The 26,248-nt window shown below is 40.2% G+C and overlaps 1 protein-coding gene across 1 annotated transcript in view; it reads left to right on the forward strand.

Moving 5' to 3' along the window:
• PCCA (propionyl-CoA carboxylase subunit alpha) overlaps nucleotides 1-26,248 on the forward strand; it is a 292,472-nt gene that overhangs the window by 192,227 nt on the left and 73,997 nt on the right. The gene's annotated exons all lie outside the window — the stretch shown is intronic.

Genomic DNA, 26,248 nt, shown 5'->3' on the forward strand with positions numbered 1-26,248 from the left:
CTGAATGCAGAATCCCTTTGCTGTTCAGTGTGCTATATATGCCAGCTCTGGGTGTTTCCCCTAGTTTATGCACCGATGGGGACTGTTGTCTACAAACATTTGCTTCATTTGTTATGGGAATGTAAAGAGAGGCAGTGCACTAGGGGAGGGCAGGAAGAGAAGGGTCAGTCTTGTGGTTAAATGGGGCTGTGTTCTGACTTCTATCCCTGCCTCTGCCCAAGCCTTTCAGAGGTGCTTTGCCAAATCTTTGGAACTATATTTCCCATATGCAGCCAGTTCTGCAAGGTCTTCATTTTCTGGGCCTCAAACTTTGCACTAGAATCAGTCGTGGAAATGCTGAATACTTATAGCTGCTGGGGAGATCACTGCTGTCAGAATATTTAAAGTTACAAAGCACTCTGCAGTATCAGGTGTCATGTGCATTATCTATTTAGTATGGTCTTTAAAAACTGTAATCTGTTGGTGTCTCTCACCTCTAGTAAATGGTGTGAGATGAAGAGAATGTGGTGAAAATAAAGGGATGTTTAACGTGAGAAGAGTGGGATACTATGTGCTAAGGGAGACATGAAAAGTGTGATGAAGATGACAATACTCTTCTCTGTGGGCTAATACTTGAGTGGCATGCAGTAAGCCTACCCGAACAATTTGGAGACTAGTTTTTTTGCTGAATATTGTTCAGTAATGTGTCAACAGTATTTGAATCTGTTGAAAATCCATATACAAAGGAGATGAAGCCAGGTAGTGCTTCATATCTCAAATTTCATCAGTTTGATGTTCACAGTCACATAAAGTTGTGTCTGAATTTAGGAACTCCGTGTGTATGTGAAAGAGAGAGAGAGAGAGAACTCCCTGTATTTTTATGTAATAGTTCTGTTCCCCCCCTCCACCCCCGCCATTTGCTTTGTAATGTAATGCTGATACTCTGATGATTTGTTAGCTGGGTTGTATACGTTAAGGTCATTGCATGGACCTCTGCAGTGAGCTGAGAGTGTAATTGCTGGTAAGATTGCCATTTTCTGTGCAGCACTGTAATAGCAATGAACAGTAAAGGTCAGAAATTTGAGTTTTATTCCAGACTCCACTTCTAAAGGGTGGTCAAGCATTCAAAGGTTGTACCTTCTGTGTGTTTGCTTCTTTCTGCTCACTGCTACTAACGTGTCATTTTCCAAGTCCTCCCTCTTCTCAGCTTGTCTTTTTGTTCTGGTTTCATTCTTGTGGCTAGTCCTAGTTTCCACCCCTCAGTCTTCTTGCCTGGTCCATGCTCATTGTCCGGCCAGTCTGACTCTCCCCTTTGGACTTCCACATCATTTGGCAATCAATCTTGTTCTCTTCTGCAGGGCTTTCTCCCATGTAGCTGTGCCCTTCTCCACAGGCCTCCAGGCTTTCATCCATGCATTGGTACTCATTTCCATTTTTATCTCCCAGAGCCTCAGCATTGTTTTTGCTTGTCCTGTTTCTTCTACCTTACTATTTGTCTGGTACTCTTTGCCTTCACCCTGTGCTTCTAGCCCCTTCTTCCTTGCACAATCAGTGCATGCTTCTGTCGCTTCCATCCAACCATTGAATTAGGTTTCATGTGTTTGTTACTTCAGATTTCTTCATTTTTAGTATTCTTGCTCATTGAGTGCCCCACATTTCTTGCTCCATATTTTCCTGTCTATTTTTTCTGCACCTCCTTCACTGATACTTCCAATTTTTGTTCCAGCCTGCTTTGTCCAGTCATGGGGCCCTCAGCATCCATTTTTTCTTGCTTGTGGGTTGTTTATACTGCTGCTTGTTCCTTTGGTACTCAGCTCTAGCAGGAGTAAGCATTGAAACCACAGAGATGGCAGTCTTACTAGGTTTGTAGTTGACCAGGTATTCTGAAATCCAAACCCACAATTTCAGGGGAAGCAGTGTCCAGCCCTAGGCTGGTACATGTTAAATACAAGAAGTGTCTTCTAGAAATGTGGCTGTGAAGTGTGGTGATCTGCAGATATAGATAGGATTTGTTTTTTGAAATGCATAGAACTCGTCCAAAGTTATGCAGTTTGCAGGAGGATGGTAGAGGTGCATTCCAACAGTTGTACTTCCCAGGCAGATTTTCAGGCCTCTGTTCCAAATCATAAAGGAGATGTTGCAGCCTTTCATAGAAAAGTCAATAGAATTTAGTAATGTGACCAAAAATGTATTCTTGTTCTGTGTCAGAAATGGCTGCATATTTCTCTCTGAAATTTCACCTTTCTAAAATCACTTCTAAAGGACTGTTCAGCCTAAATAGAGTTCATCTGAGTTCTAAGAAACTGAAAATACAAAGCGATGACAGGAGTCATCGGACAGCTAAGGCTCTTCCCTTCCCCCTCATCCTGTAGGTCTGTGTCCCAGACCTGTGCCGTTTGGCAGGCTCTTCGTCTGCTCCGCCTGTGCTCCTTCTGTCTTCATTCCAAACTTGTCTTTCTGTTGTGGCTGCCCTCTTGTTTCCACCATCTAACCTCTATCAGCTGTTTCCTTTATTGCTGTAATCGCTGTGTATTTTCACACAGTGACCTCTTTGTCACTGCTGGAGCAGCCCAGCTGTTTGACGCTAACAGACTAGTCTGCATGCACAGTTTATCCTGTTTTAATTTATTTTCTCCTAGCTGATAGGGGAGGAGGGAAGTAGTTTAATGAAGAGTACATATGGTTAAACTGGCATCTTTATTTTGATGATGGTGAACTTTGAATATTGTTAATTTATACTGAACATATTTTTGAGTAATTTAGGATCTTTTATATTCATTTTATCATCTAAACTCTCAAAGAAAAGCTGAGCTGATGGCCAATCAGCATAATAGGAGCACAGAATGGTTTGGGTCCGAAAGGACCTTTAAAGATCATCTAGTCCAACCCCCTGCCATGGGCAGGGACACCTTCCACTAGACCAGGGTGCTCAAAGCCCCATCCAACCTGGCCTTCAACACGTAACAGGCAATAAGCAAGAATGAAGATCAGTTTTGTTGTTTAAAGATAACAGCGATGAATGACGAGAAGGACAGAGATAGATAGTATATCCAAATCTGAGGAAACTGAGAGCCTGGGCCTCCTTTTGTTTAACAGTTAAACATACAGAGAACAAAACTAGCCAGACTGGGATGCCCTTGAACAAGACAAGCAGCAACTCTTAAGATAAAAGAGAAATAGACCCTCTGCCTTACACAGCTAATGGATGTTTCCTGGCCTTGGCACAAGAAAACTTTCTGAAATAGGTGAGTTAGTAGGAATGGAGAGGAAAAGGGCCAAGGGATGGTCATTGTCAGCCGCAATCAATCTGCCAGTCTACCCTGCCAAAGTCTATGGTGAGATCAAATAAAACATATTGGCCAGTTGTGGGCTACATCTGCAATTCAAATTGAACCAAAGGTGATTTAAAGTTGCTCAGGTTGACCCTGCGGAGTAGAGATACTCATTACTTGTTTTACTGTAATTTATGTCATAAATCACAATTCACAACGTGTGGCTTTTCTTTGTAAAAATGTGCTTGAAACAAGTGAAGTGCTAGATGGCCTTAAGATGGTGCTCGTAGGAGTGCTACGGAGTGGGATCTTTGGAATCTTTTGAACAATTCACGTTCCCTACAGAGGCTGTTTCAATAGGGAAGGGTGTGTCCCAGAAAGTTCACTGTTAGTAATATAGTGGTCCAGAATAGGTGGGAAATTGTTTTGAAAATGGCAGTAGGGAGTATGTTCAATGTTATACACATCTCTGGCATTTTTCAGTCATTTGGAACTATTAATCTGCTTTACTAGGTCTGCCTAGATCTTTCTGTGGATATGTGCTGTGGGGTTTTTTTAATTTTTTTTTTTACTCTTCAGCTAGAATTTTTTAATGGTCTGCATTACTTTATCATTTTAGCAAGTTTACTTCTGATACAGTTAGCTGGAGTGATTAACAGATGAAATGACTTCAGAGTATAAATTCTCATTTGGCCTTCTAGGTTATATTTCATCTCTGTTGTATGCCTTCCTAATTACCAGCATATTTCAGGACTTAAAATTAGAATTTTAAAGCATGTATTATTCATCTTCTCTGGATCAGAATTAACAACAACATAGTCTGACATGTTGTATTATTTCTTCAAAATCTGATAATGTTGTATTTTCTCTCTTTTAGGCCTAATTATCTCTTTAAAATATTAAATAAAAATTGTTTTAATCCCCATGATGTAGTTTGTTAGATTTTTCAATTAAACTATTGTTTTGTTGCTGTTTTTTTTCTTTTTTTTTTTCTTTTTTTTTGGTGTTAGAACAGCACTAATCTGTGTTGCATTTGAAGTGGAATGTAGTGGTCCAGCTCTGAACCTGTATCAATGGTGCCTGTCATTGGTGCCAGTACTGAAGAAAGCTTAATGCAGATTTTGCAATTTGGTCTTATCCCTAGGGAAATGTCTGAAGAGTAAATAAAAAGCACGGGTAACTTTGGAAACAATAAGATTTAGATACAGCTTCATGACTTGGGTTAATCTCTGAGTGTATCTTACTATGCTAAATCTTTTTTCTTGTGAAGTAATGGCATTAAAACCTAATCTGTGCAAAGCACGTAGAAGATTAATTAACATGGGGAAGAAAAAGAGATGTCTGAGCCTTTCACCTGTAAGTTACCCTTTATCTCCAGCTGAGTTTGCCAGCCTTTAATGCTGTTTGTCATCTTCCCCAACAGGTATCTTGGTATTTTTTTCCACACTGCCCTTTATACTTTGAATAATTCCCGTAATGCCAATACCATGTATTAGTCTGTTATCCTCTTCCACAAAAGGCTTTAAATATTTGTTTGGCTTGAGCAAAAAACCAGACACACTCATTTAACTGGTGTGTGCTTCCTTTTAGAAACTATTAATTTAGAAATTTTATCTTCATTAATGCACCCTTATTCCCAAGTTTAAGGACATTGTAAATACAGAGTTAAGCCCTATCTATTATGATGCGTTTCATATAACTTATTTACAAAGAGGGTATTCGTTTTTTTCTGCTAAAGTAAACACACACAAGGGGAGTTCTACATATAGCTTTGAATTTGGCTTTATGGTGCACACTCGTGGGGGTCTTTACCTATGCAAGTAGCCATCTTGGTTTGCCCTGTTTGATTTGAAGGAGTGTAATGTGTTGTGTGTACAAGGACTCTCTTAACAAATGGTTTCCTTATGTGGTGATCATTAGGACATGATGGAACTGTCTTCTTTTGAATGTTAACTCATTAAATTTTTTGCTGATGATAAAGATATGTGATTTTCAAGAAAGGAATGGCAAGGATCATTTTGTTTGTGCCTCTGTTGTACACTGATGCTTCTTGTATGATTTCTACATGGATATTCACACTTGTATTTTTATCATTAATTTTTTGGTATATGTGTTTACATGCACACTTCTATAAATGTATGCATCCTATTTAATCATATTTTAGTGTGTTATTGAAAAAGCATGGCATTACTACTGTTTCATGGTATCTTAAATCCCTCAGTCAGGGACAACTGTAATTTTTTGCATTCTTTTCTTTCTTCTTTCCCTGGTTTCACCTCTTGGCCTTTCTAAGGAAATATGTTTTGTATAAACAATCTCTTGGGTTTGGATAACCTTGAGCTTCAGTGCTGTAGGAATTCTGCCCTGAGTTGCATGCTGTCCTTTAACTTATGTGGAAACCTTACCCATTAGCACACTTTGTTGTGGAAAACTAGGACTTTTTCTCCTTGTTCCAGTGTAAGACATCTGTGTTTAAAATAGTAGGGATAATCTCCATTTCGATTGCGTGCGTCCAAAGCTAAGAAATATTTCTTGGACTAATAGTGGTGGTTGGAGTATGTCTGTCTTTAAAAGAAGTGTTTTTGCGACACTAGAGATAAGACACACTTTTTTTTTAATCATTCTGGTCTTGAGGTTTTTGTTTCTGTAAATTTAAGGGTAATATTATGGTTCTGTTAAATTGTCTGCATTATGTTGTATGCATGCTCCACAGGAAGAAACTGTTTTTTTCTCAATGTACTTCAACATGTAAGGTCTTGTAGGAACTGTACAAATGCATATAAAAAAGTATATACAATGCCTACCTTAGTTAAAGCATGCCTGAGTTACTATCTTTTTCCAGTTCTTGCCACATTCCTGAGCGACAATGAAAAGAAAGTCCATTATAATATTTTAAATTTCTTGTAGGTAGTGTACTTTGCTGGCTCTGTGCCAAAGGTGAGATCTGTCCTGATCACTGAAGGAGCTCTTTTTGGTGGCTGGTGGCTGTCTGCTGGCATCTGTCTACCTAACGTCAGCATCCATACGTCACTCTGCATGTATAAATGCAAAGAGCACAGTGCACTCAGCACCCCCTTCTCTGGTCTGGATTGAGTCCTGGGAACAGGAAGAAATGGGTTCTGTCAGAATACTTAGAGTTGAAGACTCCTCCTTTTCCTCTTCTAGCTTTCTTAGCAGTGAGTTTATTGGTAATTCTTTTTGTCATCTAGGGCTGAAACCATAGTGAACGTCTAACAAGAGCTGCCAGGCCTTTATGTTAGGGAGCCTGTCAGCAGGCAACCATATGCAGAGAGCTTGGTTCATTCCACGTTAGAAAGGGAGCTTTACCTGGTTTGGGTTGAAGGAGACCAACCACACTGTCACTATCGAGTGTCAGAAACCTTTTTTCGAGGAATAGTATGTTCCTAGTGTGATAGACAACACAGCAGCATCACCTATGTCATTTCAAGATAGGACAGATGGTACCTGCTTGTAGAGAGAAAGCTTTGTCTATGAACTGTTTGCACCAGAAGCAGGCAGATCTCCCATGCAAATGGACCCGGCACTGAGAGGCTGGATTAAGGGGACTGGAACAGTGTTGTGACCACATTCAGGAAAATCTTAAGCCTTTGGAAGCATGATGCGAGTTCTTTTTTTTTTCCAGGGGTATAGAAGGCTGGCAGACTCCTCTGCTGCAAGTGGTATTGTAACTGTGAAAGTTACTGTTAAAGCATTTGCTGTCAAAATAAATCTATTTTATTTCTAATAGGAATCTGGGAAATGGAATAAAAATTTACTCTTTGATGGTAGGGGCACTGTCTTTTGCTATCCCTGTAATTCTGGCAACAACTCGTAAGAGCCGCAAGTACTTTCTCCTATAACTACTACTATGGTTTTGTGACTGCCTAAACTTGAAGTGGAACTAACCTACTATAGCTTATGTCCCAGCAGATGCTTGTTAATGCAAGTCTCAGTTCAGCTGTGTTTGACTGTGCGGGTCCTACAATGAACAAAATTAATAAAACAATTTCATTTTTATGGCTATAACAAAGCAAGATGCACCTCAAGAAAAAAAGCATCAATAAATAGGTGTGTCATTTGATGTACAGAGTTTGGAATTACATAAAAAGATGGAATAATTCCAAATAGTCCCTATTTCCTCACATGTCAAAGTCATAGCAACAGATAAAGTATTTAAACCAGGATTCCAATTGATAAAGCTGCATCTTGGCATTCTCATATTCACAACTAGGTTAACTAGGTGAGTAAAGTACTTCAGACCTCTATTTTCTGTCTAGTTGACTTGCTTTATTCAGTATTACTCTGCTTCTGAAGACATAAGGTTCCTTTCTATACAACACAATGATAAGGAGGATTTTGCAAGTTTGAGCTTTATTAACTGAGCTAATACCTTCAGCAAGAGTACAGATAACAGAATGTATATCTGTACTGAAATGTGCTGTATGTTCAGTTTTTATCATTTATAAGGCAGTTCTGCTGTGTTTTGTCTGGAAAGAAAATGTGTGAAGGAGAAAAACTTGGCACATGTTTGATATGAAATGTAATACTAGTGTATCTGTAATGTGGAGTGGGTTTTTTTTGAAGTAGCAAGTAGTGCAATGGCTTGATACCCTGAAAGAATTAGAGAATTTGAAGAGGGAGATCCCTCTTTGTTTTACGTTATCTGGCTGTGCAGAGCAAAAATGTATGAAAAGTTTCCATTGTGAGGTGGCTGAAATTATTTTATCAGAAAATATCAGTGCCTAGGGCCTCACGCTTAATGGCATCAAGGCTCATTCAACCTGAGCAGTCCCCACTTCATGGGCAGGAAAATACTAGATTTCTATAAAGAGATGTGCAAAGCTGTAGAATGATGAAATGTTGCAATTATTAACAAACAGAAGACCTGTAAACATAATACAGTAACTGGCAGCTTTGTGGGTAGAAAGTTCATCAAGCTCCAGGGATTTTGAGAGGTTTTTTTCCCTTAATCATAGAATTCTGCATATTAATTTTCCCCAGTCCTACTTGGCATTACTCTCATTAGACGCCACCTTTGTTGTGGTTATAACAAGGAAACTCCCCACAGTGAAGATCAATGCATAGCCAGGTAATTACATTTTGTATATATATTAACAAGTCTTGGATTATTTTTGTAGTCAATAGGTGCTGTAATGCAAAATAGAGGGCTTTCTCAACTTAAAAACTCTCAGGTTTTAAACTGTCTCTGTGGAAAAAGTGGAGATCATTCATTGTAGAGAACGGGAGTTAACAGTAAACCCAAATGATGGGTGCTGTATCTCATGGGCTGTGTCGTCACAGAATGAGCCTGTCTGAATTCAGTTTTCATAGAATTATTATTCAGGAACGTGCCAAAATTTTTTTCAAGACTGATGAGAAAATCAATACATAAAATATATCTGTTTTGCTTTATTGTATCATCATTTTGTAGTTCTAAAAATTCAGTGTTAGAATTCTAGTGTTTCATTACACGTTTTGGGCTGTGGCAGCTGGTCTTGTTGATTGTGCTAGGTATTTTGACCTTTCCCAGATACTTCGCCTGTGAGCTGTCAAGGTGTGTATGTGTGTCAGCCTTCATAGCTGGCTGTAATGAGTGTGGTGGCTTTGGAACTTGGTGTCGATAGGTAGGCAGAAAAGTTTTGTTTCCTGAAGAGTAGAAAAAAATAGGCAACTTTAGTTGTCTGTGCTGAAGGATTTTTACTGTTAGTTATTGTTTCTTAATATAAATCAGCAAGCTCAGAGATCCTTAAGTTTTCCATTCTACCATCTATTGACTAGAAAGACAACAGACATCATTTCAGCTTACCTATTACAAAGTTACCCTTTTCTGCTTCTCCAGCCCTTCGCCAAAGCTTTTCTGTTAGGATGCCTGCAAAACACTGAGCCAGAGGTTAGGCAACAGCTGTCCTGTGGCCAGTGTTTATCATACCAAGTGGTGCCCTTGCCAAGTCACTGTCTTGTACAGGCAGACACGAAGCGTTCATGTTATGGGGAGAGCTTAATTTGTGGATTAGGAGAGGTGATGGGTATGGCCAAGCACAAACACTCAGTTTTCATGAAAATAACCCTAGCAGGTAAAAGAAAAGGTGAGGAGACCTAAACCCTGTATTTTTGATCGTTTTCCCTTAGTGATGTATTTTTCAGTTTTCCTTAAAGAGTGTTTGACTGTCCCCAGCCAGTAGTCAGGGCAGAGGGAGGACGGTTAAGCTTAATCCTCTAAACTTGTCCAGTATTGCCTTAATCTTGGGTGAGTGTGTGATGATGTGTGACAAATGATTCGCTGTGCGTACCGAAGAACCAGGCTAGGTCTGTAAAAGAACTCAGTGTTGTATGCAGATGGTACGTTGATCTTTAATTCCTGGGGTGCCTTCATCAAAAATCCAGGATTAACCTTTAACGTATCTGAAAGACTTCAGAGGTGCCTTTTTTTTTTTTTTTTTTTTTTTTTTGGCAGTAAAATTGTGTAGAGGGTTGCTGCTTCCATGTGCCTGGAGTTTCCAGTGTCGTGCCTGGGCTGAAGCGTTGGCATCCCTTTCCTACCTATTGCTGCTGACACAGGATGGACTGGATGTTTCTGCACCTGCCTCCTTTGAAGGTCATACACTGGCACTGCCACCTGTGGACAAACAAACACTACCAGCATTGAGTTCAGCGTGAGAGCTGGCAGCCACTCTCCCTTCTGCCGGTCTCATGTAGTGGGGAGCAATTAAAGCCCTTCTTTTGTTGATGCTTTACTGGTGCAGTGAGGAATACAAGATTCACGAGGCCAGAGACTGAATGCCTGCGGAGGAACATAGTTGCAGGCTAGCTGTGAGGCTGGAAGAGGGGGAGCCTCAGCCCTGGCTGCTACTTCTGGGACTGCTTAGAGATTTTATCCAGTGGCCGGTTTTGACACAACTGAGTAAACACAAGATTTAGCTTAGGTTATATTATCTTCATTAAGTATAGTGTAGTATGGTAATTAGAATCCCTTTTGCAGAGTTCATGTACTTGGGTAATTGCTGTTGATTTATGAGTGTAAAACTTGTACTTGCTCAGCATAAAATTTTAAGAATTGCCCGAACTAAATACCTTTTTTTCCCCCCCTTAAAAATTAAATATAGCATCTATGTAAAATATAACTTCTGGTTTATATCAGCTAAAATCAGCTGCTCCAGTTCTTGCAGTCTTTCCAGTTCTAAAAGGACTACCCTTCCTGCAGGGGGATGAATAATGTAGGTTAGCCTGTTTCTGTGGGCATTTATTACAGCCACACAGAACAGTTCCTGAAGAGGTTTTCTATTTCTTATTTAGCAGCAGTGAAAATTGCAATTATTCTGTTTACTTGGCTTGCCACTATGGCAAAGAGTGATTCTTTGGACTGTGAGGAGGAAATGTTTGTTTTCTCTGGCTGCTCCTTGCATATGCTCTCCAATTATAATTAAATATGAATATTTACCAATAAAACGGAGCATTTTTTGAGTTAGGTTACACTGATTTTTAAGATCCAAGATATAGGCATAGGCAACCCATATTGTCTTTTGTATAATGATATACTTTATACAGAACTAATAGAGTAGCAAATCAATAAAATATCACCATGCACGTCAGATGAACATTATGGCTGTAAATTCTTCATCAGGAAGAATCTGTAGGGGGAAAAAGGAAACAGAAAGCTAGATCAAAAGCGATGTGGGGAATTAATGTGGAGAAGATGAAAGGGAAGGAAACGAACAATAGGGTTGATGTAAGTGGAGGATTAAGTAAAGCAGAAGCAATCATTTTTTATGGGACAGATGAAAAGAAATTGAGAATAATTGTTACGGGAGGTGTAAGTAGTGGCAAGTTGAAAATGACGTATATTTAATGGCCGTATGAAACTAGGGCTTGTCTGTGATTTGTACTATTATTCATTTCCAAGAAGTAGCTTCCTAATAGCTCTTGTAGTATCATGTGCTGTTCCATCAATTGCATTCACAAAAGCTTATTGGATTCTTTTGGAGGTTAGAATACCATGCTAGCATCATTTCACATTGTTTAGCTCCCAATAACAATTCTATTTAAATATTTGAAGCCAGCCAAATCTTCCATTCACATCTGCTGACCCTTTGTACATACAACACTAGGTTAACTAGCTTGCTTAAAGGCGTGTTTACAGACAGAGCTCATTACTTGGTACAGCTGATAACATGCAATGGGAAGTTCTGCAGCTTACTCTGAGAGTGCCGAAAATACAGGATAAACTGAAATTCTTGATAGGGCAAAATTATATCTGTTTTTCAGCATGCTAAATGCTGTTGTTAATGTCTTAGGATTAAGGAAAGCCTGTCTTCCAAAATCATGCATAAGGCTGATGCACAGCTCTGTTACAAGGAGTATTTTGGGAAAAATCGGGACCCTGGGGCATTGCAGTGTTTCTTGGCTGTCCTTTGCTGTATCCCACCTCATGCAGAGGGTAAAGGAGCCCCAAACCCTGGCTCTCAGATCTTGGGATTGTCTCAGTCCCTCACAGTGCAGTAGTACTGCAAAATATCTGTATCCTTGTGCTTGGGAAAGACAGCAGAAGAAAATCTGAAGGGACAGTCCTACCTTTTCCTTGTCTTTATCCCACAGCTAGTAGGGGAAGCCCTGACCAGTGGGATGGAGGTGGCATTAGTTCCCAAGGGAAGTTTCTTGTTCATTGGCTTAAAAGATTCTTCCTGACTCATCCTAATTTTTCCTCCTTAATTCTATCCTATTACTCACACCAGTCAAGAGCTATGATGATTAGACCTGTAGAAGATTTTATTGTTATTGTTATTCCTGCCTGTCCTCGGTTTGCCAAAGTCTATCTGTAAGTCAAAGCATTGGACATGGTGGTGTCAAGAGGGAAGCAAGTGGTGTGGTGTGGTGTTATGTAGGTCTGTCACCAACAGTTGGAACACTGACCCGTTCAACTTCTTGCTGTCCTTCAAAAGAGCATCTTCAAGCCCTCCTTCAGTCCTCGTTGCTCGATTTGTCACCACCTTTTGAATAATGAAGCCTTGAATGATGGATACGTGATTGTAACCAGGCTCTTTGTAGTCCTCTCCCTACCACTTGTATTATGTTTGACTTCTAATGTGCAAAGTTAGCTTTATTAATGCTGTTTTCTAGGTAGGGACCCTATACAGACAGGGACTGATTTCCCTGCCCTGATACCATGTCCCTTGCCTATTTGACCTGGGGTTACATTAGCTGTTTGGGCTTGTTATTGTATCCCAAATTCATTTTTAGTCTTCTTTTAACTGTACTGGTTCCCCCCCCCCCCCCCCCCCCAATGTGTCTGACTTGCTTTTGGAATTTTTTGGAAAATGTTCACCTTTTAAGCGGTTTCTGTGTACTTCTTCATTTTTCACTTTGCCTGCTTTGGCGCTAGTACTGTATTACATTTCCAGTTTATATACTTGCATAGAACCTCTCTTTTAAGCGTTTTTAAAATATCAGGAAAGTCTTAACATTTTTGTTTTGGCTTTGCTTTGTTTCATTGTCATTCTCCTAAATTTCCCACGAGTGACACTGATTCTTTGAATTTTAGGTGCAGCCTGCTGAAAGTCCTTGTTCTCCAAAGAATGCCTTGTGCGGTTATATTTTCTCTTATTTTTTGAATTAAAGCTTGTACAGAGCAAAATGTGATCTTTTGTCTTGTACCTTCCAGTGTCTCTGATGCTTCCAACTACGACTTGCTGTTACAATGTCAAAATTAAATCTTGCTTCTTGGTGAGAGTGAATTTCACACTTCTTAAAAGAAATTAGGAAGATCAGCTGATTGCTCCTCCATATCATGTCACCGGAGATAAATTCTAACTGTTTCTACACTGTATGCATGTAACGGTAGTAATTAGTGGAAAGATTTGAACTGGCTTATTGCTTTAAGGGCAGGGATGGCCTCATGAAAATGGGAGCAGAATTAGTTCAGAGGCATTGCATTCCTTGCATTGAGCTCTTCTCCTGTCTCTTAAGAGAACAAGGAAATTCTCTTATGGAGATTTTCCTCTTCTTTGATCCCTGCCTGGAGCATCTCTGTGTTCTGATGTGGTGACCATTTTAAATGACTGGGATAGTGGAATCCTGATATGAGTGTATGAGGGTCCCTGTGTGCTATGTAGGATGTTGTAGTTTAATCCCAGCCAGCAAATAAGTATCACAGAGCTGCTCACTTGTTTACCGCCCCCCCCCAGTGGGATGGAGAGAAGAATTGGGAAAAGGTAAAACCCATGAGTTGAGATAAGAACAGTTTAACAACTGAAATAAAGTAAAATAATAATAACAACAGCAACAACAATAATAATAGTAATGAAAAGGGAGATAACAGAGAGAGGAATAAAACCCGAGAAAAACAAGTGATGCACAGTACAATTGCTCACCACCTGCTGACTGATGGCCCCTCCTGGCCAACTCCCCCCGGTTTATACACTGAGCATGATGTTCTGCAGTACAGAATATCCCTTTGGCTAGCTTGGGCCAGCTGTCCTGGCTCTGCTCCTTCCCGGCTCCTTGTGCACCTCCTCACTGGCAGGGCATGGGAAAATGTAGAAGTCCTTGACTTAGGGTAAGCACGACTTAGCAGCAACTAAAACAGCAGTGTGTTGTCAGCCTTATTCTTACATTAAATCCAAAACACAGCACTGTACCAGCTACTAGGAAGAAAATTAACTCTATCCCAGCCAAAACCAGGACAGATGTTTTCTGCATTTACTGGGCTCAGGAATTGGGCCCTTTTTTAAAAGTGTTAGGGAAAGGTAGGAAAATGTTACTATCTTGGGAACTGCTAGGGCTTTGAATATAGAAGCATTATGATCCACAGGTAATCTTCCTGCATTTTCTCATCTTTGTAGTTTCACTGATGTTTTGTGACTACATTGGAGAATATGAAATGATGACTGTTAGACTGAAAGATTCTGTCTTGTCTTCTAAGTTTTTAGAAAAAAGTGATAGAAAAATTAGGTTAAGAAGTATTAATGGAATTTCTGAAAGATCCCCAAATGTGTTTAGAGATAGCATCACAGTACAATTCTATAAAAGGTAAGCCTTTTGTGAAAAAACTTCAAAAAGAAGTCTATGCATTCCCAGCAGTATGTAAACTGGCAAAGGCAATAGAAACTGCAGTGTCTGGATGCCCCATCCATTGCTGCCTGAGAGGCAGATCTCATGACAGCGTAGTATTCTCTGTGTGTTCTCTTCTAATCTAGTATCTGATATCTAATCCATATATCCAGAATTTCAGTGTTGTAAATATGCAGCTCCATATGTGGTCGTTGCATGTTTTACTTAGGACAGTGTAAAACTTAATCTGTTCTTGCTGACAACTGTTACAAACATGCATATTTTCGATTTTCCGGAAGTCTGAATATTTATAAGTGATTAAAATAAAGAGATTGTTTAGCAGGTGCTGACTACAATTTTGTAGTTACACTATTGTTATCATATCATGAGGTTTCTCTGTTGAGGAAATTCTCTTTGTTTAATGCTAAAGGATGTAGGTAATCTGTCTGTAATGCCAAATTATTTCAGGGTGTGCACTTCACTTTTTCCCCTACACTTACGTAGATAGGAAAACTGAATGTTCCAAACGACTTGTGGAACAGTTTCCATATCAACTTTTATGTGTTAAAAATGTAATTAAGATTGTTCAACCCAAAACATAAAAAAGAACTCAAATTTAATTTATATGGTGTTTTTGAAGGGAATATTGTTTCTTATTTAACTGGTTCTATTAGCACGGTGAATTTGTGTTTATCCTGGTAAAAGTCAGTAGCAAGCCACTGTCACCTATTTAAATGTAAGTAGCTGGAACCATGAGGAAATACTGAATTCAAAGAAGTGTCTATTCACAAGCAGTACTTTTATGCTTTTTGAGTGAATTCACGGTAATCAGTTTATTAACATAAACAATGCAGTCCCATTAACTGCTAAGGTAAATAGCGTTGGATGTAAACATCTTTCTGACATTGCTACATGACTTGATTTGTTCTGCTTATGGAAACACTTCAAAACTTTTCAGCATTTCCTCCTTTGTATAAGTTCGCAATATCTTTTCCCTGCTGTGTCGGCTTTGCATCCTTATCCCTTGTGCACTGGCCAGTGTTCTTCCCTTTTCCGTTTGCCATTGACATCTCTGGAGTGGTGACATTCTTACTCCCTTTCCTGGGCTTATTTTAAAAGCTATTGGAGGGGTTTCTAAAGAGGGAATATGCCTACTATTACTCCTGGTAATTCCTTACAGTTCTTTCTTTTCCCGTGTAAGGTGGCTGGTGTGTTTTGGTAAAAAAATGAGTATTGTTGTTTTGGTGCTGGTCAAACATGCCCAAGGGAGACGATTCAAGTGTGTGGTTGGGGGAGCAGGGAATGACAGAAGGGATTGGGTAAGCATCTGATGATGCTGTTATTTCTGAGCAGCTTCTGGAAAGTCATCAGTGAAAACACTTGCTTTGATTTTGAAGTCATTTAAATTGGAAACTAATCAAACAATGGGAATGGGTTTTCAGGTATTTTTTATTGCATCTAGTCTCCTCTTCCTTAATGCTTATTTTTATTTCAGAAATGAAAGTAGCTTTTTTATCTTCTGGTTGTAAGAAAGAAAAGATCTCCTACAACCACAATTTTTCTTGTACTTGGGATATAGCTGATCTAGCTGCCCTTTTAGTATTTTCCTTAATCCAGTGGATTGATAAAGCATGCAGAAGTGTTCCCTTTAGCTATTTGATTGAAAGACTTATATTGGATCGCAGATTATATCAAAATAGATTTGGCTTTAAAAAGAATCAGGTTTGATTCCGTGATACACTTACTGTCCTGAAGCATCCGGGGCAGTTTGGGGAAGATCACAACATCACATATTTTGCATGTAAAGCTTTTAGTGTAAGTGGTGAATAACCTTGGGCTGGAGATCTCTGAAGGACTTGTGCTGACCTATATCCTGTTGTGACAGCTGAGAGCAGCAGGTTGGAACTGCTGGATGAAATCCATACCCAGTTGCCCACTGTACTTTCTTCTTGTCACTACACAATGTCAAATCAAAGACACTTTTTTCTTTTTTTTCTTTTAGCTGTTGCTTATTCTAGCTGTTTACTAATTTGAAGAGAAGATAGCCTTGCTGCCGTAGTAGTGCAATGGAAAAAGTAATTGAAATCAATTGCAAACTCTGTCCGGTGCAAACATCTACCCACCATTAGCTAGGCAGAGGTAGAGTACAACTTCCAAATGTAACAAAGTGATGCTTTTCTTTCTCATTAGTTATTTTGGAGCCTGCTGATTCTGTTGGATCTCTGTATCAAGTTGTAAATGGTGTATGAAATAAAATACTTTTCAGTTTATGGATATGGTCCTCATGATTTCAGATTGCTGTGGTATGCTTTGTTTAGACTGGACATGGATGTCTACCTAAGGCATAATTCTCAGTTTAGAAAGGAGATAGAAAGGAGACCAGTAGGAACTAATTATTTTTGTGTTCATGTTAGGGATATGTGTGCATATGTTGTTCTTCCTGTTTGTTTGTTTTTTTTAAAGATAATCTTCCTAACTTATATTTTTGATGATATTTTTCCAAATAGATATCTAGGTAGTGGTACTGGGAGTTCCTTGATAGCCAACATAAATTCCCACCCCTCTCTCCCAATTAATAAAACAAAAATTAGAGACTTGAGTGTTTTGATTGACTTGTCAGCAGCACATTGGCAGCCAAGGCAGGAATTCATTAATTCTTGACTCTAAGCTTGAGATCCAGCTTCTGGTGATAACGGGGTCTCTATTTTAAAAAGTAACCTGTTCTTAGCTTGTGTATCCTTATCCCATAACTTTCACTAAATGAATATATGCATTAGATGAATGCTTTCATAAATAAATAAATATATTCCAAATGTTCTGTATCTAAAATGGTAATACGAGTTTGTCATGTTTTGCAGTGGCACTTTGGTATTATAATGTCATTCTACTCTTTGAGAATTTATACTGCCAAGTTGGGATAGGGCTTGGGATCCCTGTGTGCCTCTGAAGTGAAAGAATGGAAACTGCAGCTGAAAGTCATTTAGGAATCAGGCTTGCTTAGTGATTTCAGTATTCAGGTATGAATCATGACTGAAAAGCTGCTAAACCAGCAGTGTCTACCTTATCACTCTTTATTTTCCTAATGTATTTTTAACTCCCAGCATAATGCTCTCAATGACCCAGAATCTGTCATGGGTCAGTATGCTAGACCCCTTTTCAAGACAGAAAATAAGACTATCCCCAACACATTATCCTACTGGCCAAGGAAAGTTGGAGTGTAATGCAATTTTGCAAGTGCCTTGTCTGCATGTGGTATTAGCAATCCTGTTTGAACCACCTGCACTGTTTTCCAGCCATCTAGAAGCAATACCAGCCAGGCTGGAATGTATTTAGCTAGGCAGAGCTAGGGTGTTTGTCTCAGTAGAGCAACTGGAAAAGGGAAGCAAGGCATGTTCTTTCTTCTTTTCCACACTGATCCTATAACAGTAGAAACCTGTATTCCTCAGACTAGCTGTGCTTTTTGTGTCTGAAGCTGTTGCCAGGAAATGTTGATGATTTTTAATAGCTGATTTATTTTTTTTGCTGTATTTTTAATTTTTAACTTTAGTGGGCTCAGGTTACAAATAGGAAATGTCATCTTAGTAACAAGGACACAAAGAAAACTGTAGTAGTAAACTAAAGCATTTGCCACAGTGGAGTGTTTTTGTTGGGTACAGCCTGTCTATGGTTTTCCAGAGATGATCACTTCCCTGACGGATGCTCAGAGACAGCCCTTGCTGATTAGAGGTGATAGAGGCCATCACTTCTCTTGTTTTGTTTTGATTCTCTTGTTAACAGGTGTTGGCTCCTCAGCTTGTATGCTCCTTTCCTTGGTCGATAGGCTGGCATGCTCCCATTTCTAAAGTGAGATATACCAAAGCAGCTAATGGTAATTTGCATCTATAAGAGCTGCTTTAAAGGAAAGAGAGATAATTTGAATGTGTGCACGTGTTTGCTTTATTCTAGTGGTTATGGGCTATTTGCTTTTCTTGTGATTAAGGACTGCCCATTCTATGAATGTGCTTAATACTTTGAAAACTTGAAAGGAATGATGGCACCCCACACAATGTCAAAATGTCCATTTGAAGTAAGAGCCCAGCAATTCAGATCTTCTGGTCTTGTTCGTAGCACGTAAAAGGCTGCCTTGATGATACTTAGAGCAAATGAATTTCTCTCCTGCAGTCATGCACTGAATAAATTGCTTGATCTAGTGTGGTACAAAAGGACATGATCTATAAATAGTTAACAGAGCTTTCTTCAGGACAAGTGATCTATAGACTGGAACTCTCTCTTGGGGTCTTTTAAAAAAGTGCTGATATGAACAAAAGGAAAGTTTGTTTAAAAAAAAAAAAAAAGAGGCCTTTTTAATGAGATTGAGACTCACATACTTTAACTTCCTTTTGAAAGCATCTGGCCAACCACTTCAAAAGTCCAAAAAGCTAACCTTACGGTCACTTGAAGAAAAGAAGAAAAAAGGTCAATCTGTTAATCTGATGTGACTATATTGTCAATAACTACAAGGTGAAAATGCAAGCTAAGCCAACTGGTTAATCTGAGTCAAAGAAATTGCTGTCATATAAGCATTGGTGAATTCAGTTTTTATTTGAAAGCCACCATTTCAGGCTTAGAGGAACTTCTCTTTGTGACATTTTTATGAGTTTGTCAGTACGCTGCACTGTTGGCCACAGGGTCTCTCTGTCTTATTTGCTTTTTCATGCACTTTTTTGACAGCTAATTCTGCAAGTTTTTAGACCATTGCTAATAGTCATAAGCAAAACTTTTAAGACATTTTAGTGTGCTAAAGGACTTACCAACATCTACCAACTTTGGTCATGTGGCATTCTCAGAAGAAAGCACAATTTCATAGAGAAGAGCCCAGTCATCTTGAAAGTGGTGTCAGTGTGGATTTCCCTGGAAAAGCCTGTATGACCTGTGCGTGTATAATGAGGGTTTTAGTGGCAGTGTTGCATGCAGGCCAGGGTGGCGGTGGCGGCAAAGTGACTAGTGCATGTCACTGATGTAGGTGTGAATCCTATCAGTGCTTTCAGATACATGCTAGTGTGTGTATGCACCACAGCTAGCACAAGGACCAGCACCAGCAAGTATGTATGTAGTGTGTAAATATGACTGGGCAGAGCTTAAGGAGCAGAGATATGTCTGTGCTTGGGGGCCAGAAGTATCCTTCACTAGAGTGAGGAAAAGACCATCTATGTTTCTAGATTTGCCATGAGTTTTGGGAAAGCAAGTCGTTCTGTGCATACAGAGAAGCTGAAAGTCAAGTGTCCAGACTGTGAAATCACTTGGCAGGTGAAGGCTACTGACTTAATTAAAAAAAAAAAAAAAATAGCATGGTGACAGCACGTTACAGACCACCTGATCTAGGTGAGGCAGCAGACTAAGACTTCTTTCAACAACTGGAGGGAATCTGTGTCACAGAATGTGGTCCTCATAAGGGGCCCTGACATCTTCTGGAAGTGCAACATGGTGGGATGCAAGGAAGAAGAATTCTGAAGAGTGTTTGGAATAACTGGTTGATACTGGTACTGGATAGTGAATTGGTATTGACACAGCTGGATCTGCTATTCACTGTCAAGGAAGAACTGGTTGAAGACATGATAATAACAGCTTTGGCTGTGGCAACCATGAAATAAATGATTGGCGTTGAGGATCCTGAAGGGAGTGAGGAACATGATTAGCATGGTACAGACCCTGGACTTCAGGCTCGTGGACTTGAGCTTATTCTTTGTTTATTTAGCAAGTAGGGAGAGCTCCATGGGAGACAGCTCTAAAGAGCAAAACTGCTCAGAAATTCTGGCAGGTCTTTAAGGACAGCATCCTCTAAGTGCAGGAATACTCAGGAAATTAAGCACCTTTATCAGGAAAACAGCCTTGTTAAGAACAGGTGTAATGGCAGAGCTCCAGTGCAAAAAGGCAGCATATGAGAGGCGGGAACAGGGACAGGATACAAAAGAGGAATTAAGAAAAATTGTCTGGGCATGGAGGGGTAGTGTTAGGAAAGCCAAAGCTTATAGTAGTAAGGAATGTTAGGAGCAACAAGATCAACTTCTACCACTGTCCTAGTAATAAAAAGCTGAAAAAGGGAAATGCTGCATCAACAAAGGTATTACGAGTGATTTGATAACAGCAGGCACAGATAAACCTGAGACACCTAATGACATCTTTGCTTCAGTCTTCAGCAGCAAGGTCTCCTAGGCCTCTGTTATTAGTGAAAGAGTTCAGGGAGGAGGCCGATGCAGATCAAGTCAGCAATTGGGAGAGTTTAATGCATGGGAAGCTGTGGGACCAGACAGACTCCATCCAAGAGTACTGAGAGAGCTGACTGATGCGGTAGTAAGTCTGCACTCTATACCTTTGAAAGGTCATGAAGGTTGAGGGAGGTCCCTCATTACTGGAGAAAAGCAAATGTTGCGCCAGTCTTCAGAAAAGACCAAAAGCAAACCACATGGAACTACAGCCTGTGTCAGCCTCGCTCCAATCCCTGGGAAGTTCATAAAGTGCGTTCTCTTGGATCACGTTTCTGGGCACATAAAGAAGGTGAATAGGGAACAGTCAGCATTAATTTACTGAGGGCTGATCAGCTGAGAGCCTTCCGTGATAAATTGACAGGATTTGTGGACTAGGAGAGAGCAGTGAATGTCATTTACCTTGACTTTAGCAAGTCTTTTGGCACCATCTTGTACAACCAGATGGATAAAAAGCCAGCTGAGTGGTTAGGCTCAGTGGGTCATGGTTAATGGGTTGTACTTTACTTGGAGATCACCAAGGGTCTGTATTGTGACCAGTCCTGTTCAACAACCTTATCAGTGACCTGGAGGAGGCAATGGGAGCGCACAGTCATAAAATTTATGGAAGATGTAGAACTGGGGAAACTGCTCAGTACAGTCAAGGGCAATGCTGCCACCCAGTGGGACCTAGACAGGCAAGAGGAATGGGCTAATGGGAATTTGGTGTAACCAAATTCAGTATCTTTCTTGTGGACACAGTTATTTGGATGTGGTCTGAGTTTTGGGTAAAGGGGTCAAATCACTTCCCTCTGTTGGCAGAGTTAACAGAGCGCAGGGCACTGTTAGCTGCCTTTGCTGCCAGGGTGTGCTGATGACTCATTCATGTCCAGCTGACGTCTGCCCACATCACCAAGTCCTTCTCCCCAGAGCTGCTCCCCAGCTGGTCAGGTCCCAGCCTGTATCATTTCAATGGGCTTTTCCTTCCCACATGCTGGACTTAATGATTAGTCTTGAATGTCACAAAGTTTCCATGAGCACCTTCCTCCTGCCTGTCTAGGTCAGACCTGACTTAGTGCATGTGAACTGTTTGGCCCACTTGTGTGCCATCTGTAAACTTGACAAGAGTACGCTTTGTCACCTCTTCCAGGAAACGACCCTGAAAAACGTCGAACACTTTATGGGTAATCGGACCCTGGGTCACCGGCAAATATAGTCCAAAGAAGAGGAGAAAAAGCACATACAAGAAGGAGCTTAATTAATAAGAACTGCCCACATGGGAAATCTTTATGGGTTTCTTTGCATTTATGAATGACCACATGCGAAGTACTGTTTGATAGTATTTCCTAATGTGGCAGAAATGACTTCCTTTTTATTCAAGGTACTTGAAGACAATGTTGAGGGAGTTAGAGAAGATTGTATAGGAAGATCAAATAATTGTCAGGACAACTCTGCAAAAGGACCAGAAGTCCTTACAGCCTCCAGGTGGCTGGTAGTTTCCATGATAAGGAAGTGTGTTGTGGTTATTAACTTTGGGAATATGCAGAGAGATGCAAGGTAGTGTTTGAGCTCTCCTGCTGACTGGGAGAGAGTTTTTTATGTTGAGGACTGGCAAAACGTTTTACAAAATGCCTGGGGTTTTGTGCATCATGCTTCTAAAGGAAGCCTTAGACTCATTAGCCCCATAAGACTTTGCTCACATTCCTAGGGATATGTGGGTTTGCAAAAGGTAAGGGATGATAGCTTTGGCAAAAGATAGCTTTCACTTGCCTTTTCCATTCTGCATGCTTTTCTATTAGCTGGACAGTAGATTAAATGAGAATTTCAGGAATTTTGTGCAAATTGGAAACCAAAAGCCACTTTGGCTCGATTTGGCTTAGTCTGAGATAATTGCAGCCTTAACCGTTACCGAATACTCCTGCCTGCAGCTGAACCTTCTATTGCCACACCATGCTATGAGTCCTCTGCCTGCCCCCTCTTCTGCACAAGAAGGAGTACCTATCCTTTATCTGAGTCATAAAAATGAAAAGAATCTCCTTGCTATTTTGGCATGGGTGGTGTTGTTTAGCAGTGATGGAGATGAAGAGGCTTCTGCCAGAGACAGTTACTTTTCCTAGAGAAGAGGACATCTTTACTCTGTGTAGGCTTGAGAAAAGTCCTCAAACATGTATACTACCTCATGTTTACAACAGTGATGCTTACTACCATTGTTCCTTCCTTGCAGGATGATTTTAAGGTGTCGGTTTGTAGAGTCCTTGCTGCCTGGTGGATGTGCCTTAGATTTACAGCCAGTTGAAGGGATTGAGTCTATGACACTGAATATTTGTAAATCTTCTGTGAACAGTAATGTCTGTTTTCCTGAAAGGTAACATCTTCATGTACAACTGTCTTGATCAGAGAAGGATTTCAGCAAGGCAGATCTGCAGAGAAAGATTTTTCATTTGGTTGATGTGATTGAGTAGAGAATGCCATTACTTCTGCTGTAGCAAGAGGTGGAGTTAAGGGGTGTAAGGAATCAGGGTAGGGGTGGCCTAACCCAGTAGTTAGGGTCAGGACCCCAGGCCAGGAGTTAAACCCAAAGCATCAAGTTGAAGTCCAGTTAAACACTGTGCTGGGAGGCAAAATTAGAAACGTGGGCTTAAGTCAGCAGACTTAAGTTAGTCAGACTCGAGGCTGGCATGAGGAACCTCAGGCATAATGTTTTGAAGCATCAGGCAGAAAACAAATGCTTGGGCTGCCCTCCAGTCTCCTGGAAAACCACCTTCATTTCCAAGAGAAAAAAAGTGACATGTGCCAGATGTATGCGAGACTCTGCATTAGTAAATTAACAGGGCTATAACACTCAGGCTTGTGCTGCCTTCTTTAATTGCCTGACATGCATATAGAATGCCAAATGATGTTCTCTAAAGGAACTGAATGCAGATTATGCTTTGCAGCTCTGTGCACTATTGGTTAGCTGGTACCTATCATGCTGAACATCAGGAACTCAGTCCACAAGAGGTGAAGGGGCTGCTACTTGTGTAGTTCAGGTGCATGCCAGCTAAAGTCTGCAAAGTTGTGACAGTAGAGTAAGCTGTTGACCTTTTTCTAGCATCGTGTCTTGGACTTGTCATTCTTCTTTCTGAGACCTCATTTACAATAGCTTTTGAATTGGAAATAACGGTAAAGAGGACCGTGGCTGCTTTTATCTTTTATGCCCTTACACAGGGACAGACAATCCTGTTTAAAATAAAATAAAATTCACCATCCACATTCATGTAGTGTAGCAATGGTTCAAACCACCATAGCTGCTATAGAGTAATCCCCCCCACACAACATGCATATGCACACATACACACACGTGCATACGCTTGGAACTGAGTAGTTGTGGCTAAAGCTAGACTAGATAGCTGTGGTGTAAAGCACAGTGTGACCCGCTGCATGAATGATTTGATGGGAATATCCCCCCTACAGTTCAAGTTTTGGTATCTGTTGAGTGATGATTTGTTTATGGTGTCTTATGAGCACAGAAACGAAATAAAACAGGAAATTATCAATGCAACTCTTCATTAGTCATCCCTGTGTCTGTCTCTGCACCCCCTTTCCCCCCCAAGACTAAAGCAAAAAGACCCTGGTTTTGTTGCAGCATTTGTTAGGTTCTGTTATCATATCAATTACTAGAGGAAGAATGAGGGCAAATGCAGACTTCTGACAAGTTCTTAGAATATCTTATCTATTCCCCTACCTCCATCATCTAACCTTGCACAGCTGTTGGCTGCCAAGCTGCAGAAGGAAAATTTGCGCCATTAGGTAAAGCATCAGTTTAATTTCAACTCCTATCTGTTGTTGGGTTCTTCTGTTGGTGTTTTCCACCCCACTACCCCCGACTTTCCTCTCGTTTGTAGTGAAAGTAACATGCTCATTACATGATAAATGTTACCCTCCGTCCCTGTTCATTTTCTCTGATGGCTTGACCTCCTGGCTTTGTCATCCTACTTGTTGGAGCAAAGACGGACAACTCCCTTGTGATCCTCTTGGCTTCACATCATCTTCCCCAGTTGCACACACTATGGTGAGCCCCAGGTGAAAGCAGTTAAGAGCCTGTAGCGCCATTCTGTGAGAAGACTGCTGCAGTTTATGGGGGTACACATTAGTTCCAATAACACTTCCCCCCTTCCCTGGCCCTTTATTCTTTCTTGAACGGGGAGAACATAATAGAGGCAATATATTGTCTGCAGGTTTTTCTACTGCACATAAGTAGCCATAGTGTTCCTAGAGTGCCACGGTTTGTTTAGACCTACCATATGACTGCTTGCATCTCTTCTTTCAGGGTGGTTTCCACCAGAAATTTTTTGATACCAACGTAATCTGGACTCAATGATGGCTAGACTTGTGTAGACCCTTGTGAGGGACCTGAACAGGTCATTTACTGCTGTGACACACTTGGTTTTCTTTTGTTCATCTGTACAGTGACAAAAGAGCTAATGATTAAATTGAGTTTGTTGTGGAGGTATTGACTTGCATGTTGCCACTGGAACACCCTTCACCTAGGACTATAGGTCTCAGCTAAGGTTTTCTGCAAGGCTGTGTGTAAATCCTGCAGTGCAACAAACATGTACGGTTGAAGTTTTTTTGGTGGCCAGTAGTCTGGTATGCTTTCACACTGTCTGCTCTCGTTCCCTGGAGAAACATGGTAAATGTTTTCAGATGCAGGTTCCAGCGCAGACAGTCTTTCTTTGGTTATAGTGATAATGACAGACAACATTTTAAATAATTGCCTTATCAAAGTTCAGTTGGTAATCAAAGAGGGTTGAGACATGGCACCAGATTTGCTTTTTCTCCATTTGGAAAGTCTTTTCCAGATGTTTCTGCTGTTCTCAATAAAGACTGTATTTGCTGAATCAGGTTTGCTGAGAGCGAGCTAGGTTCACCAGCATGTTCCAGCTGCTTTGCAGTGCTCTGGCAATGCAAACCACCTGCAGGTCTGGTCTAACTCAAGCCAGGTTTGTGGCTGGTTTGCATCACTGGAGCAGTGTAAAGTACCTAAAGCATGCCGGCTAATCTGGCCTGTTGGTGAAATATTATAAATGACTTGTTTTTCTTCATGTTCTTTATGTGTAACTTTATTTCTAGTTAAAGCCTGTTGAAATTGAGTAGATTGCATCACTAAGACAGATTTTGTGTTTGAAACTGAAGTCTATAAAATCAGAGTTTTTTTAAGCCAGAGATTTTTTTTCTTAAGAAAATTCTGAAATAAAATTATCAAATTATACAGTTGCTTGTCTGCACTTCTCTGTTACGGGTTTCTTTTAAGTTACAGTTGCCTGTTCTCATGATAAGGTGGAATAATGATTGGGTCTGAGATCTAAAAGAATAGGCTTTATAAGTTTTATTTTGTGAAATCTGGGTTCAGCTTTTATTTTAAATGCAGTAATTTTCCTTTACTGAGAATGTATGCAATATTTGTGTCATTATCAATATTACCTGTAATTTACTGATCAAAAATATTTTGGAGATTTTGAGAGAGGAAGGAAATCAGCCAACCATTATTTTTCTTCTGTTTATAGTAAAATATATAACTGACACCATATTCACCAACCCTGGATAGCATCATGAGCGTTCAAAACATGCCACAAATATCAGTCATTAATTATATTAGTCCATGTATAGTAATTTTTTTTCATAATCCAGCTCTTTATCTGAGGCTCTTAGTGTTGAATGCATGATGTGTGCTTTTAAACAGTATCATACAAT

The sequence above is a fragment of the Falco cherrug genome, chromosome 2 (genome assembly GCF_023634085.1).
Source record: "Falco cherrug isolate bFalChe1 chromosome 2, bFalChe1.pri, whole genome shotgun sequence".
NCBI lineage: Eukaryota > Metazoa > Chordata > Aves > Falconiformes > Falconidae > Falco > Falco cherrug.